Source organism: Salvelinus fontinalis, chromosome 24 (assembly GCF_029448725.1).
Source record: "Salvelinus fontinalis isolate EN_2023a chromosome 24, ASM2944872v1, whole genome shotgun sequence".
NCBI lineage: Eukaryota > Metazoa > Chordata > Actinopteri > Salmoniformes > Salmonidae > Salvelinus > Salvelinus fontinalis.
In genome coordinates this window covers 46,203,849-46,219,105 of record NC_074688.1, presented here as the reverse complement: position 1 = coordinate 46,219,105, position 15,257 = coordinate 46,203,849, and the positions used below count along the sequence as shown (strand labels likewise).

General features: G+C 43.4%; 1 protein-coding gene across 1 annotated transcript in view; it reads left to right on the top strand.

Annotated features, from left to right (window-relative positions):
• The first annotated feature begins 8,806 nt into the window (after positions 1 to 8,806).
• Positions 8,807 to 15,257, top strand: part of LOC129822491 (high affinity cationic amino acid transporter 1-like) — a 74,193-nt gene continuing 67,742 nt past the window's right edge. Inside the window, exon 1 of the mRNA XM_055880811.1 lies at positions 8,807 to 9,240. The gene's annotated coding sequence lies outside the window, so the exon portion shown is untranslated. The remainder of the gene's footprint in view (positions 9,241 to 15,257) is intronic.

Below are 15,257 nucleotides of genomic sequence, written 5' to 3'. Positions count from 1 at the left end.
GGAGCCGGCTCTTGTAGGTGAACGTTGGGAGCCGGCTCTTGTAGGTGAACGTTGGGAGCCGGCTCTTGTAGGTGAACGTTGGAAGCCGGCTCTTGTAGGTGAACGTTGGGAGCCGGCTCTTGTAGGTGAACGTTGGAAGCCGGCTCGCATATCAGAAGAGCCGAATCTATTTAGATTTATTTTTATTTTTAAATGAAGATATTAATAATCAAAAGATTTAAATAATTAGAATTAGCTAATTCAGAGAATTAAAAAATGTTTAAATAATATAGGCCTAAATGCTCAAGCGCACACACATTCGTTCTGACTGTCTGCTCAGACTAACAGCCTCACATGTGAGCAGGAAGCACAGAGGACTTTGGATGCATTTTAATAATGTAGACCATGTTAGAGCACAGTGTAGAATTTGCCAAAACAAAATCTCATATAAAGCCGGTTCTACACAAAACCTACACCGGCATATGCGAAACACCCAACTGTGAAGCTAGCTGTAGCGGAGCATCGAGAAACTGGCGGGTCTGCTAGTGATAGTGGTGGAGCCAGCACCTGTATCCACTCAGTCAAGTAGGACTGCTAGTGATAGTGGAGCCAGCACCTGTATCCACTCATCTCACACAAATTATTAATGAACCTACCAGGTACCACCCCAATTCCGTAAACACGGGTACCCTCATAGATATCATCCTAACAAACTTGCCCTCCAAATACACCTCTGCTGTTTTTAACCAAGATCTCAGCGATCACTGCCTCATTGCCTGCATCCGTAATGGGTCAGCGGTCAAACGACCTCCACTCATCACTGTCAAACGCTCCCTGAAACACTTCAGCGAGCAGGCCTTCCTAATTGACCTGGCCGGGGTATCCTGGAAGGATATTGATCTCATCCCGTCAGTAGAGGATGCCTGGTCATTTTTTAAAAATGCCTTCCTCACCATCTTGAATAAGCATGCCCCATTCAAGAAATTTAGAACCAGGAACAGATATAGCCCTTGGTTCTCTCCTGACCTGACTGCCCTTAACCAACAGAAAAACATCCTATGGCGTTCTGCATTAGCATCGAACAGCCCCCGTGATATGCAACTTTTCAGGGAAGCCAGAAACCAATATACACAGGCAGTTAGAACAGCCAAGGCTAGCTTTTTCAAGCAGAAATTTGCTTCCTGCAACACAAATTCAAAAAAGTTCTGGGACACCGTAAAGTCCATGGAGAATAAGAACACCTCCTCCCAGCTTCCAACCGCCCTGAAGATAGGAAACACTGTCACCACCGACAAATCCACTATAATTGAGAATTTCAATAAGCATTTTTCTACGGCTGGCCATGCTTTCCACCTGGCTACCCCTACCCGGGATAACAGCACTGCCCTCCCCTCTGCTACTCGCCCAAGCCTTCCCCATTTCTCTTTCTCCCAAATACAGTCAGCTGATGTTCTTAATGAGCTGCAAAATCTGGACCCTTACAAATCAGCCGGGCTAGATAATCTGGACCCTTTCTTTCTAAAACTATCTGCTGAAATTGTTGCCACCCCTATTACTAGCCTCTTCAACCTCTCTTTCGTGTCGTCTGAGATCCCCAAAGATTGGAAAGCAGCTGCGGTTATCCCCCTCTTCAAAGGGGGGGACACCCTTGACCCTAACTGCTACAGACCTATATCTATCCTACCCTGCCTTTCTAAGGTCTTCGAAAGCCAAGTCAACAAACAGATTACCGACCATTTCGAATCACACCACACCTTCTCCGCTATGCAATCTGGTTTCAGAGCTGGTCATGGGTGCACCTCAGCCACGCTCAAGGTCATAAACGATATCGTAACCGCCATCGATAGGAAACAATACTGTGCAGCCGTATTCATTGACCTGGCCAAGGCTTTTGACTCTGTCAATCACCACATCCTCATTGGCAGACTCGACAGCCTTGGTTTCTCTAATGATTGCCTCGCCTGGTTCACCAACTACTTCTCTGATAGAGTTCAGTGTGTCAAATCGGAGGGTCTGTTGTCCGGGCCTCTGGCAGTCTCTATGGGGGTGCCACAGGGTTCAATTCTTGGACCGACTCTCTTCTCTGTTTACATCAATGATGTCGCTCTTGCTGCTGGTGATTCTCTGATCCACCTCTACGCAGACGACACTATTCTGTATACTTCTGGCCCTTCTTTTGACACTGTGTTAACAACCCTCCAGGCGAGCTTCAATGCCATACAACTCTCCTTCCGTGGCCTCCAACTGCTCTTAAATACAAGTAAAACCAAATGCATGCTCTTCAACCGATCGCTGCCTGCTCCGGCCCGCCTGTCCAACATCACTACTTTGGACGGCTCTGACTTAGAATATGTGGACAACTACAAATACCTAGGTGTCTGGTTAGACTGTAAACTCTCCTTCCAGACCCACATCAAACATCTCCAATCCAAAGTCAAATCTAGAATTGGCTTCCTATTCCGCAACAAAGCATCCTTTACTCATGCTGCCAAACATACCCTTGTAAAACTGACCATCCTACCAATCCTCGACTTCGGTGATGTCATTTACAAAATAGCCTCCAAAACCCTACTCAATAAATTGGATGCAGTCTATCACAGTGCCATCCGTTTTGTCACCAAAGCCCCATATACTACCCACCACTGCGACCTGTACACTCTCGTTGGCTGGCCCTCGCTTCATACTCGTCGCCAAACCCATTGGTTCCAGGTCATCTACAAGACCCTGCTAGGTAAAGTCCCCCCTTATCTCAGCTCGCTGGTCACCATAGCAGCACCTACCCGTAGCACGCGCTCCAGCAGGTATATCTCTCTAGTCACCCCCAAAACCAATTCTTCCTTTGGACGCCTCTCCTTCCAGTTCTCTGCTGCCAATGACTGGAACGAACTACAAAAATCTCTGAAACTGGAAACACCTATCTCCCTCACTAGCTTTAAGCACCAGCTGTCAGAGCAGCTCATAGATTACTGCACCTGTACATAACCCATCTACAATTTAGCCCAAACAACTACCTCTTTACCTACTGTATTTATTTATTAATTTATTTTGCTCCTTTGCACCCCATTATTTCTGTCTCTACTTTGCACTTTCTTCCAATGCAAACCAACCATTCCAGTGTTTTTTTTAGTTTTTATTTTACTTGCTGTGTTGTACTCACTTCGCCTCCATGGCCTTTTTATATTTTTATTTATTTATACATATATCTGTTTGCCTTCACCTCCCTTATCTCACCTCACTTGCTCACATTGTATATAGACTTATTTTTTTTATCTTTTTCACTGTATTATTGACTATATGTTTGTTTTTACTCCATGTGTAACTATGTGTTGTTGTATGTGTCGAACTGCTTTGCTTTATCTTGGCCAGGTCGCAATTGTAAATGAGAACGTGTTCTCAATTTGCCTACCTGGTTAAATAAAGGTTAAATAAAAAAAAATAAAAAAAACTCAGTCAAGTAGGACTGCTAGTGATAGTGGTGGAGCCAGCGTATCCACTCAGTCAAGTAGGTCTACTAGTGATAGTGGTGGGGATGTATTCACTCAGTCAAGTAGGTCTACTAGTGATAGTGGTGGAGCCAGCACCTGTATCCACTCAGTCAAGTAGACCTGCTAGTGATAGTGGTGGAGATGTATCCACTCAGTCAAGTAGGCCTGCTAGTGATAGTGGTGGAGATGTGTCCACTCAGTCAAGTAGACCTGCTAGTGATAGTGGTGGAGCCAGCGTATCCACTCAGTCAAGTAGGCCTACTAGTGATAGTGGTGGAGCCAGCACCTGTATCCACTCAGTCAAGTAGGCCTGCTAGTGATAGTGGTGGAGATGTATCCACTCAGTCAAGTAGGTCTGCTAGTGATAGTGGTGGAGATGTGTCCACTCAGTCAAGTAGACCTGCTAGTGATAGTGGTGGAGCCAGCGTATCCACTCAGTCAAGTAGGACTGCTAGTGATAGTGGTGGAGCCAGCACCTGTATCCACTCAGTCAAGTAGGCCTGCTAGTGATAGTGGTGGAGCCAGCGTATCCACTCAGTCAAGTAGGCCTGCTAGTGATAGTAGTGGAGATGTATCCACTCAGTCAAGTAGGCCTACTAGTGATAGTGGTGGAGATGTATCCACTCAGTCAAGTAGGCCTGCTAGTGATAGTGGTGGAGATGTATCCACTCAGTCAAGTAGGTCTACTAGTGATAGTGGTGGGGATGTATTCACTCAGTCAAGTAGGTCTACTAGTGATAGTGGTGGAGCCAGCACCTGTATCCACTCAGTCAAGTAGACCTGCTAGTGATAGTGGTGGAGATGTATCCACTCAGTCAAGTAGGCCTGCTAGTGATAGTGGTGGAGATGTGTCCACTCAGTCAAGTAGACCTGCTAGTGATAGTGGTGGAGCCAGCGTATCCACTCAGTCAAGTAGGCCTACTAGTGATAGTGGTGGAGCCAGCACCTGTATCCACTCAGTCAAGTAGGCCTGCTAGTGATAGTGGTGGAGATGTATCCACTCAGTCAAGTAGGTCTGCTAGTGATAGTGGTGGAGATGTGTCCACTCAGTCAAGTAGGCCTACTAGTGATAGTGGTGGAGATGTATCCACTCAGTCAAGTAGGCCTGCTAGTGATAGTGGTGGAGATGTATCCACTCAGTCAAGTAGGCCTACTAGTGATAGTGGTGGAGATGTATCCACTCAGTCAAGTAGGCCTGCTAGTGATAGTGGTGGAGCCAGCACCTGTATTCAGTCAAGTAGGACTGCTAGTGATAGTGGTGGAGCCAGCGTATCTACTCAGTCAAGTAGGACTGCTAGTGATAGTGGTGGAGCCAGCACCTGTATCCACTCAGTCAAGTAGGACTGCTAGTGATAGTGGTGGAGCCAGCACCTGTATCCACTCAGTCAAGTAGGACTGCTAGTTATAGTGGTGGAGCCAGCGTATCCACTCAGTCAAGTAGGACTGCTAGTGATAGTGGTGGAGCCAGCACCTGTATCCACTCAGTCAAGTAGGACTGCTAGTGATAGTGGTGGAGCCAGCACCTGTATCCACTCAGTCAAGTAGGACTGCTAGTGATAGTGGTGGAGCCAGCACCTGTATTCACTCAGTCAAGTAGGACTGCTAGTGATAGTGGTGGAGCCAGCACCTGTATCCACTCAGTCAAGTAGAACTGCTAGTGATAGTGGTGGAGCCAGCACCTGTATCCACTCAGTCAAGTAGGACTGCTAGTGATAGTGGTGGAGCCAGCACCTGTATCCACTCAGTCAAGTAGGACTGCTAGTGATAGTGGTGGAGCCAGCACCTGTATCCACTCAGTCAAGTAGGACTGCTAGTGATAGTGGTGGAGCCAGCACCTGTATCCACTCAGTCAAGTAGGACTGCTAGTGATAGTGGTGGAGCCAGCGTATCCACTCAGTCAAGTAGGCCTGCTAGTGATAGTGGTGGAGATGTATCCACTCAGTCAAGTAGGCCTACTAGTGATAGTGGTGGAGCCAGCGTATCCACTCAGTCAAGTAGGCCTACTAGTGATAGTGGTGGAGCCAGCGTATCCACTCAGTCAAGTAGGACTGCTAGTGATAGTGGTGGAGCCAGCACCTGTATCCACTCAGTCAAGTAGGCCTACTCCGCGACCCACAGCAACGCAGTCTTCTATGGACCAGTTTATGCCAAAGTCTGTCTGTAGCAAAACAAGTCCAAATTGATATTGCATTGGCTAAAATGATTGCCACCGATTTCCAGCCATTTTCGATCGTGGAGGACAGAGGTTTTAGAAATTATAGCAATAGTCTAAATCCAATGTACACAATTCCAAGCAGGAAAACCCTTTCAAAAAAACTTATTCCACAACTGTATGAGAGCACACAGGCTTCAGTGTGGGAAAGAGTCCAAAAAACTACTGCAGTTTGCCTTACCACTGACTGCTGGACAACAAGGGTAACCACTTCTTACATGTCGATTACATGTCACTTCATTGAAGATTTTTCGATGTCTAGCTGTCTTCTGGACTGCTTTGAGTTCAGCGACAGACACACCTCAGAGAACTTGGCAGAGGAACTGTTGAGAATGGCCAGAGAATTGGCAAGTAGATGGAAAAGTGGTCTGTTGTGTTAGCGGCAATGCAGCTAACATAACCAAAGACATGAAAAGGTTTAAATGGACCCATCATCCATGTCTTGCCCAGAGATGCTCTGAAGGTGATGAGTGAAAGTGAAAGTAGCTGTGGAATACTTCCACAGGAGCACAGTAGGTGCTGAAAAAACTAAAGTCTACACAACGCCAGATGGGGATGTCTGAGCTGAGGCCTAAACAAGACTGCACTACAAGGTGGAATTCAACATTTTATATGTTGGAAGCGGTTTCTTTTTTATTAAAATTTTTATTTCACCTTTATTCAACCTGGTAGGCAAGTTGAGAACAAGTTCTCATTTACAATTGCGACCTTGCCAAGATAAAGCAAAGCAGTTCGACACATACAACAACACAGAGTTACACATGGAGTAAAACAAACATACAGTCAATAATACAGTAGAAAAATATGTCTATATACAATGTGAGCAAGTGAGGTGAGATAAGGGAGGTGAAGGCAAAAAAAAGGCCATGGTGGCGAAATAAATACAATATAGCAAGTAAAAACACTGGAATGGTAGATTTGCAGTGGAAGAATGTGCAAAGTAGAGATAGAAGTAATGGGGTGCAAAGGAGCAAAATAAATAAATACAGTAGGGAAAGAGGTAGTTGTTTGGGCTAAATTATAGATGGGCTATGTACAGGTGCAGTAATCTGTGAGCTTCTCTGACAGCTGGTGCTTAAAACTAGTGAGGGAGATTATGCTCTCAAGAGATTCTTGAGTCAAAGGATGCCATCATCTCTACCCTGGCCATTGTCAATGCACCTGTTGATGCTCTGACCCAAGAAGAATGGGAGGTGGTGGAGGAGGTGTGCAGAGTCCTGATACCCTTTGAGCAGGTCACTGTGGAGATCAGTGGAGAGAGGTACAGTAAGCAGTTATTACTACATCATTATTTAATCCAGTATTATATATGTATATGAGCAGTAGATGAGAATGTAGTATCAGTAGACAAAACATGAACCTGAACTAATTAAGTTACTGTTCTCTCTTTTCAGCTATGTGACAGCCTCAAAAATGATACTCCTGTGTAAGGGTCTGCAGACAATCACAGCCAGCCGACCAGAGAGAAGCAAATGTAACCACAGGACATGTGACAAGAGTTGATGGACACCCTATATTCATCAATGGACAGAAAGTTCCACAGAATGGAATATAATCACGTGCTATCAGAAACCGCTGCACTTCAACCCAGGGTTAAGAAGTTTGCCTTCAGTGATGCCAGAGTGATTGATGAGGCTCTTCAAAGAATAACCTCAGCAGCAGGGAGGGACAGCCCCAGCAGTCAGCTGGCTCAGGCACCAGGAAGAAGAGGGAGGGACAGCCCCAGCAGTCAGCTGGCTCAGTCACCAGGCCAACAGGAAGAAGAGGGTGGGACAGCCCCAGCAGTCAGCTGGCTCAGTCACCAGGCCAACAGGAAGAAGAGGGAGGGACTGCCCCAGCAGTCAGCTGGCTCAGGCACCAGGGCAAGAGGAAGAAGAGGAGGGACAGCCCCAGCAGTCAGCTGGCTCAGGCGCCAGGGCAACAGGAAGAAGAGGGAGGGACAGCCCCAGCAGTCAGCTGGCTCAGGCACCAGGGCAACAGGAAGAAGAGGGAGGGACAGCCCCAGCAGTCAGCTGGCTCAGGTACCAGGGCAACAGGAAGAAGAGGGAGGGACTGCCCCAGCAGTCAGCTGGCTCAGGCACCGGGGAAACAGGAAGAAGAGGGAGGGACAGCCCCAGCAGTCAGCTGGCTCAGGCACCAGGGCAACAGGAAGAAGAGTGAGGGACAGCCCCAGCAGTCAGCTGGCTCAGGCGCCAGGGCAACAGGAAGAAGAGGGATCAGATGGTGCAGAAGCACCAGCAGTAGTGACACAAACGTCTGCTGTTCGGATGTTGTTCGACGAGAGAGCAACTGGGGATGCAGCGTGAAGGAATCCCTCAGCAGATGCCATAATGGAGGTCCGATCCTATTTGGAGGAGCCCCTCTTCCAAAGATCTGCAGATCCTCTGAGCTGGTGGAAGAACACGGCCTCTGTCTACCCACGGCTTACTAAAGTTATGACAGGGAGACTCTGCATAGTGGCCACATCCGTTCCCTCTGAGGGTCTTCTAGAAAACGGGACAAATAATTTCTGAGAGAAGAAACCGCATCAGCCACTCGAAAGTAAAGCAGCTTTCATTTCTGAATGCAAATCTCACATAAAAGCAAAATATGGTCAGCATTACTGTGTGCTGCTGGTTATAACATGGCAATAAAGAAGAGAGAGAAAAGAGGGACCAGTTTAATGTTTTAAGTGGGATGCTGGTTATAACATGGCAATGAAGAAGAGAGAGAAAAGAGGGACCAGTTTAATGTTTTAAGTGGGATGCTGCAGTTTTGCACATTGTTATTTATTTTTATCTATTTATTTTTCTTTGATACGGTGCAATATTATATTATGCTGTTCAGATTGTATTCGTTTTGAATTCGTTTATATTCATTAAAAAGTTATACTATAAATGCACATGTTTAATAGCATTCTTTATCATAACAATCCAATGCATTTTTAAATACGTTGTGGTTACGGTAGAGTATGACTTCATTTAATAATTTCATTAGAATTGTTTTAACACCAATCATAGTCAAATTATCGCAAACTGTTTAACTTGAAAAAAATACTTAACATATTTTTTTTAAAGAGCCTTTTGGGAGCCAAAAGAGTCTGCTCTTTTTGATGAACTGAGCCGAACGAGCCGGATGACTGAAAAGAGACGGAATGGCCATCACTATCAGGCGACTACTTTGCAGGGCTTCGTATTGGGAATAGGGTGCCATTTGACACGGGAAAAGTGTCTGACACATCTATGTCAATAGGCCTAATTTGCTCCTCAAAGTTGTACATACGCGGGCCAACAGGCACTTCCTACCCCGTGAATAATACGGTGTTGGGGCGTTGGCAGAACGGTAGGCCAGTTTCAGAAGAACGTACCAGTCCAATGACAACTATAGGGCGGAGTTAGAAAACTTTGCATTCTCGGTTGAAGTGCTCCTTCCTAACGAAGATGAAGTTGTCCTCGCCATTTATCAGAAGCTGCAGCGAAAGTGGACTGATCTCGTCCTTCAGTTGAAGTTTGTGTAGCTAAAATAATTCGTCTATATCGTAAAGATTTGACCATAGGCGTGTCTTCTTTCAACGGCAACTGCAAGGTAAGAACTTTTACATTATAAATGAAAGTCCATATTATATTTATTTTTTTATTTGTGAGAAATTACTTTTTTTGTTGTTGTTGTAAGTTTTCATTTTGTAGCCAGCAGTTCCCGTGCATTTTTCCGCACATGAAGTTACTACTAAAGTCACCGGAGAGGTTAGGGCGATTCACATGGTCTTCTTGTAGGATCCGTGTTTGAGCTGATGCAACATTCTAATCAGTTTTACGACTGGGTTGTAACCGCAAAAATGTATTACTAGTAAATAATAAGCTGCATTTGCGCACATAACAATGGAAATGTGCATCGTTAATTTAGAAAAGGAAATGAATTAGGAAGTTTAGTAGTAGTGTAGTACCCGTTGTAGTAGTGTAGCTGGTAACAACTACTGAATACATTTCCTTTTATAGCGTGCTGGCCGCATGCTTCTTTCTGGGTGCGCTCCACGGTCAGCAGGCTATATACAACGTAACAATTTGTGCTCATCGAGCTTCCTATACACCCTATACTGATAAAAAAAAAGTTAGCTTTTACGATAGATCTAGGTTACAATGTTATTGTAGCGGGGCTGAAGTAGGGAGTTGTTTGTAGCCTGTCATGTCAAGTTGACCGCGACCTTATGTTCTTTTCCCTTTCCGTCCCAAAAGCCACCACGCCATGCTCCCTAGTTGGATTGTTCTGGCTACATACCATAGTACTTATTAAAACCACCTACATTCTACTACTATTTTTGCTAGCAGCACGAACGATGACGTCAATGTACCATGGTAATGAGGACGCTTTTAAATAATAGCCCGCAGTTCAAAACATTGCAAGGTGGATAACTAATTCAAAAGATACAACATTTGAATCAATGACAATTTGTACAGAGCCCACCAGTGGATGTGTCATAAAACCTCGCGGTCAAACAGGGAAATGGTTCCAATCGGTTTTCCACCATGCATTTTTTCAAAGGGGATTTTAGAAATAGTTCAAATAAGGCCTGCGTTTTGATAACCGTGTAAATCTCTCAAGGATGTTGGCTCTGTTTACTCTTACACGGAACCCAAACCGGTTGCGCGCGTGCGCCATCGTGCGCTATAGTGCATTCATTTATTTTGCCGCCTCACACCAAACGCGATCACAACACGCAGGTTAAAATAACAAAACAAACTCTGAACCAATGACATTAATTTGGGGACAGGTCGAAAAACATTAAACATGTATGGCAATTTAGCTAGTTAGCTTGCACTTGCTAGCTAATTTGTCCTATTTAGCTAACTTGCTGTTGCTAGCTAATTTGTACTGGGATATAAACATTGAGTTGTTATTTTACCTGAAATGCACAAGGACCTCAACTCCGAAAATAAATCCACACATAAAACGGCCAACCGAATTGTTTCTAGTCATCTCTCCTCCTTCCATGCTTTTTCATCGTTTAATTTATATTGTGATCGCATCTAAACTTTCATTGTATTACCACGACTACCGGCAAAACAGTTTGTCTTTCAATCACCCACGTGGGTATAACCAGGTCCCCAAGAACACAGTGGCCTCCGTCATTCTTAAATGGAAGAAGTTTAGAACCACCAAGACTCTTCCTAGAGCTGGCCACATGGCCAAACTGAATAATTGGAGGAGAAGGGCTTGGATAAACTTCCAGAAGGACAACCATCTCTGCAGCACTCCACCATTCCAGAGTGGCCAGACAGAAGCCATTCCTCAGTAAAAGGCAAATGTCAGCCCGCTTGGAGTTTGCCAAAAGGCACCTAAAGGACTATCAAGACCACTGTTCTGATGAAACCAAGATTGAACTCTTTGGCCTGAATGCCAAGCGTCACGTCTGGAGGAAACCATTCATACGGTGAAGCATGGCGGCGGCGGCATCATAGTGTGGGGATGTTTTTCAGCTGCAGGGACTGGGAGACTAGTCAGGATCAAAGGAAAGATGAACGGAGCAAAGTACAGAGAGATCCTTGATGAAAACCTGCTCTAGAGGTCTCAGGACCTCAGACTGGGGCGAAGGTTCACCTTCCAACAGGACAACGACCCTAAGCACACAGCCAAGACAACGCAGGAGTGGCTTCGGGACAAGTCTCTGAATGTCCTTGAGTGGCCAAGGCAGAGCCCGGACTTGAACCCGATCGAACATCTCTGGAGAGACCTGAAAATAGCTGTGCATCGACGCTCCCCATCCAACCTGACAGGGCTTGAGAGGATCTACAGAGAAGAATGGGAGAAACTCCCCAAATACAGGTGTGACGATCTTGTAGCGTCATACCCAAGAAGACTCAAGTCTGTAATCGCTGCCAAAAATGCTTCGTACTGAGTAAAGGGTCTGAATACTTATGTAAATGTCATATTTAATATGGGGTATTATGTGTAGATTAATGAGGGGTGGATACAAATCTATTTAATACATTTTACAATAAGGCTGTAACCAAACAATATGCTGAAAAAAGTAAAGGGATCTGAATTTATCCAGAATGCACTGTAAATAGCTGTTTACACAGTAAATCATGTTGATTTGGTCATAGATAGATAAATATTTACACAGTTTATCTGGTCATAGATATTTACACAGTAAACCATGTTGATTTGGGAAAGGGGATACCTAGTCAGTTGTACAGCTGAAATGTGTCTTCCACATTTAACCCAACTGAATCAGAGAAGAGTGGAGTGGGGGGGGGGGGGGGGGGGGGCGTAATTGACATCCACGGCTCCCTGGGAACAGTGGGTTAACTGCCTTGCTCAGGGAGAGAACGACAGAGTTTTACCTTGTCAGCTCGGGGATTCTATCCAGCAACTTTTCAGTTACTGGCCCAATGCTCTAACCACAAGGCTAGATATATAGCTATTTACACAGTGAATCACGTTGAATTGGTCATAGATAGATAGCTATTTACACAGTGAATCACGTTGAATTGGTCATAGATATATAGCTATTTACACAGTGAATCACGTTGAATTGGTCATAGATAGATAGCTATTTACACAGTGAATCACGTTGAATTGGTCATAGATATATAGCTATTTACACAGTGAATCGTGTTGAATTGGTCATAGATATATAGCTATTTACACAGTGAATCATGTTGAATTGGTCATAGATAGATAGCTATTTACACAGTGAATCATGTTGAATTGGTCATAGTTAATATATAGCTATTTACACAGTGAATCGTGTTGAATTGGTCATAGATATATAGCTATTTACACAGTGAATCGTGTTGAATTGGTCATAGATATATAGCTATTTACACAGTGAATCATGTTGAATTGGTCATAGATATATAGCTATTTACACAGTGAATCGTGTTGAATTGGTCATAAATATATAGCTATTTACACAGTGAATCGTGTTGAATTGGTCATAGATATATAGCTATTTACACAGTGATTTGTGTTAATTTGGTCATAGATATATAGCTATTTACACAGTGAATCATGTTGAATTGGTCATAGATATATAGCTATTTACACAGTGAATGATGTTGAATTGGTCATAGATATATAGCTATTTACACAGTGAATCATGTTGAATTGGTCATAAATATATAGCTATTTACACAGTGAATCATGTTGAATTGGTCATAGATATATAGCTATTTACACAGTGAATCATGTTAATTTGGTCATAGATAGATAGCTATTTACACAGTAAATCACGTTGATTTGGTCATAGATAATATATAGCTATTTACACAGTGAATCATGTTGAATTGTTGTAGACTACACTTACTTGGTTTCTACTGCGGTATTAACCAGTAGTTAATAACTAATAGAAATATTGATCATAAATCAGAGAAATACTGTATTACAAATAATGATGGTGCCACTTTGCATTTATTTACACATAGGCAGATACAGTGTAGGTAGCACACAACTTAGCCATGTATAGGCCTTGATGGCATGCACACCGTGTAGCATATTTTGATAATTTCTTACGATCTTAACGATACGTTTGTTCAACCTTTTGGCAGGTATCTCACTCCATACTTAAGACTCTCATGTCTTCCACGGTTGTATTTCCTGTTTACAACTGGCTGTAGTGTTATAGTATACCTGGGCTTGATCTTTTTGTTTTGAAGGTTAGGTTACATCTGTCTGTTAAAGGGAGTCAGTACCTAACCCCTTGCCCCCGTCCTAAATGGCACCCATCGGGTAATAGTGCACTATCTAGGGCAGCTATCTGAAAGATTTGGGACAGCCAGGTGTGGGGCTAACTGACTTCTGACAGGGCAGGGGTACTGTGTACTGTGTACATGCCAAATAGCACCATATTCCATATATAGTGCACTACTACCCTATGGGCCCTGGTCAAAAGTAGTGCCCTATAAAGGGATTTGGGTGCCATTTAGGACAGGGGCAACGTAACGCGCATAAGCTCATTATGACACTCACCTGGACTCCATCACCTCCTTGTTTACCTTCAGTATATATGTCACTCCCTTTGGTTCCTTCCCCAGGAGTCATTGTTTCTGTTTCATGTCTGTGTACTGTTAGTGTTTCTTGTTTTGTATTATGGTCCATTTTATTTTATAAAAACACTCACTCCATGAACTTGCTTCCCGACTCTCAGCGCACATCGTTACAGATTTATATGAATCGGGTCGTGAACATATGGACTTCGATATGAACAAGGGAGAGGTTAAACGTAGGCTAAAGCAAGGCATATTTAGAGAGCGAAATAGGACTAAATCAAATTGACTTTCTATTTTGCAGCTCAGGTGGTTCATCTAGACAAGGCTCTTCTGTGTCTTTATCATTCTCACACAAGTCATTTGAGGCCCAAGCCTTTACTACTCAATAAACTGCTATAATATTTGTATTGATAGCAGTTCTATAAAAAGCTCCAGACTTTTATTTGGGGAATGAAACCGGAAGCTGCAAAGCATCTCATAACGTCTGAGCTAGAGTTGCTTGATATACTAGTATGTGCTTTGCAGATGCCACATTACTGACAAAAGTTTGTATGTATAAAAACGATCTGTAACCGAGTAAAGGGAGATGTAAAGTAAAAAAAAATTGAACGTTTAAATGTTAATTCATAGTCGTAACATAGGGTTTGTACGTTTACAGATCTAATTTAACGTTTTCTGTTTTGTTTCATGCATGGCTTTTCTTACATCCTAATCATTTTTGTATGGATTTTCTTACGATCCTAATGATATGCATGTTCAACCTTTTGGCAGTTATCTCACTCACTACTTAAGGGCTCTACACAGTTTATGCAAACTAGAGGTCGACCGATTATGATTTTTCAACGCCGATACCGATACCGATTATTGGAGGACCGAAAAAGGCAGATACCGATTAATCGGCCGATTTAAAAAAAAAAATGTATTTGTAATAATGACAATTACAACAATACTGAATGAACACTTATTTTAACTTAATATAATACATCAATAAAATCCATTTAGCTTCAAATAAATAATGAAGCATGTTCAATTTGGTTTAAATAGTGCAAAAACAAAGTGTTGGAGAAGAAAGTAAAAGTGTGCCATTGTCACGATCGTGTGGAGGATTGACGGACCAAAACGCAGCTTTAGGAAAATAAGCCATCTCCTTTTTATTTGAAGAAGAAGGCAAACGAAACAAAAACACTTAAACACTAAACAAAACAAGAAAACGATCGTGAAGCTAAATAACGATGTGCACACACAGGCTACAAACGTTTAACATAGACAACTACTCACAACCAATGAAAGCCTATGGCTACCCTAAATAAGGCTCCCAATCAGAGACAACCGAAATCAGCTGTCTCTAATTGGGAACTCATTCAGGTAACCATAGACTCTCCTAGACAACTAAACATACATAGACAACGCTAGACACATGTACTCAACACAAACCCATATACTATACCCAACAACCCCTTTACCATAAAAACACCCAAAACCAACAAAACACAAACATTCCCCATGTCACACCCTGACCTAACTAAAATAATAAAGAAAACAAAGAATACTAAGGCCAGGGCGTGACAGACATGTAAGAAAGCTAAGGTTTAAGTTCCTTGCTCAGAACATGAG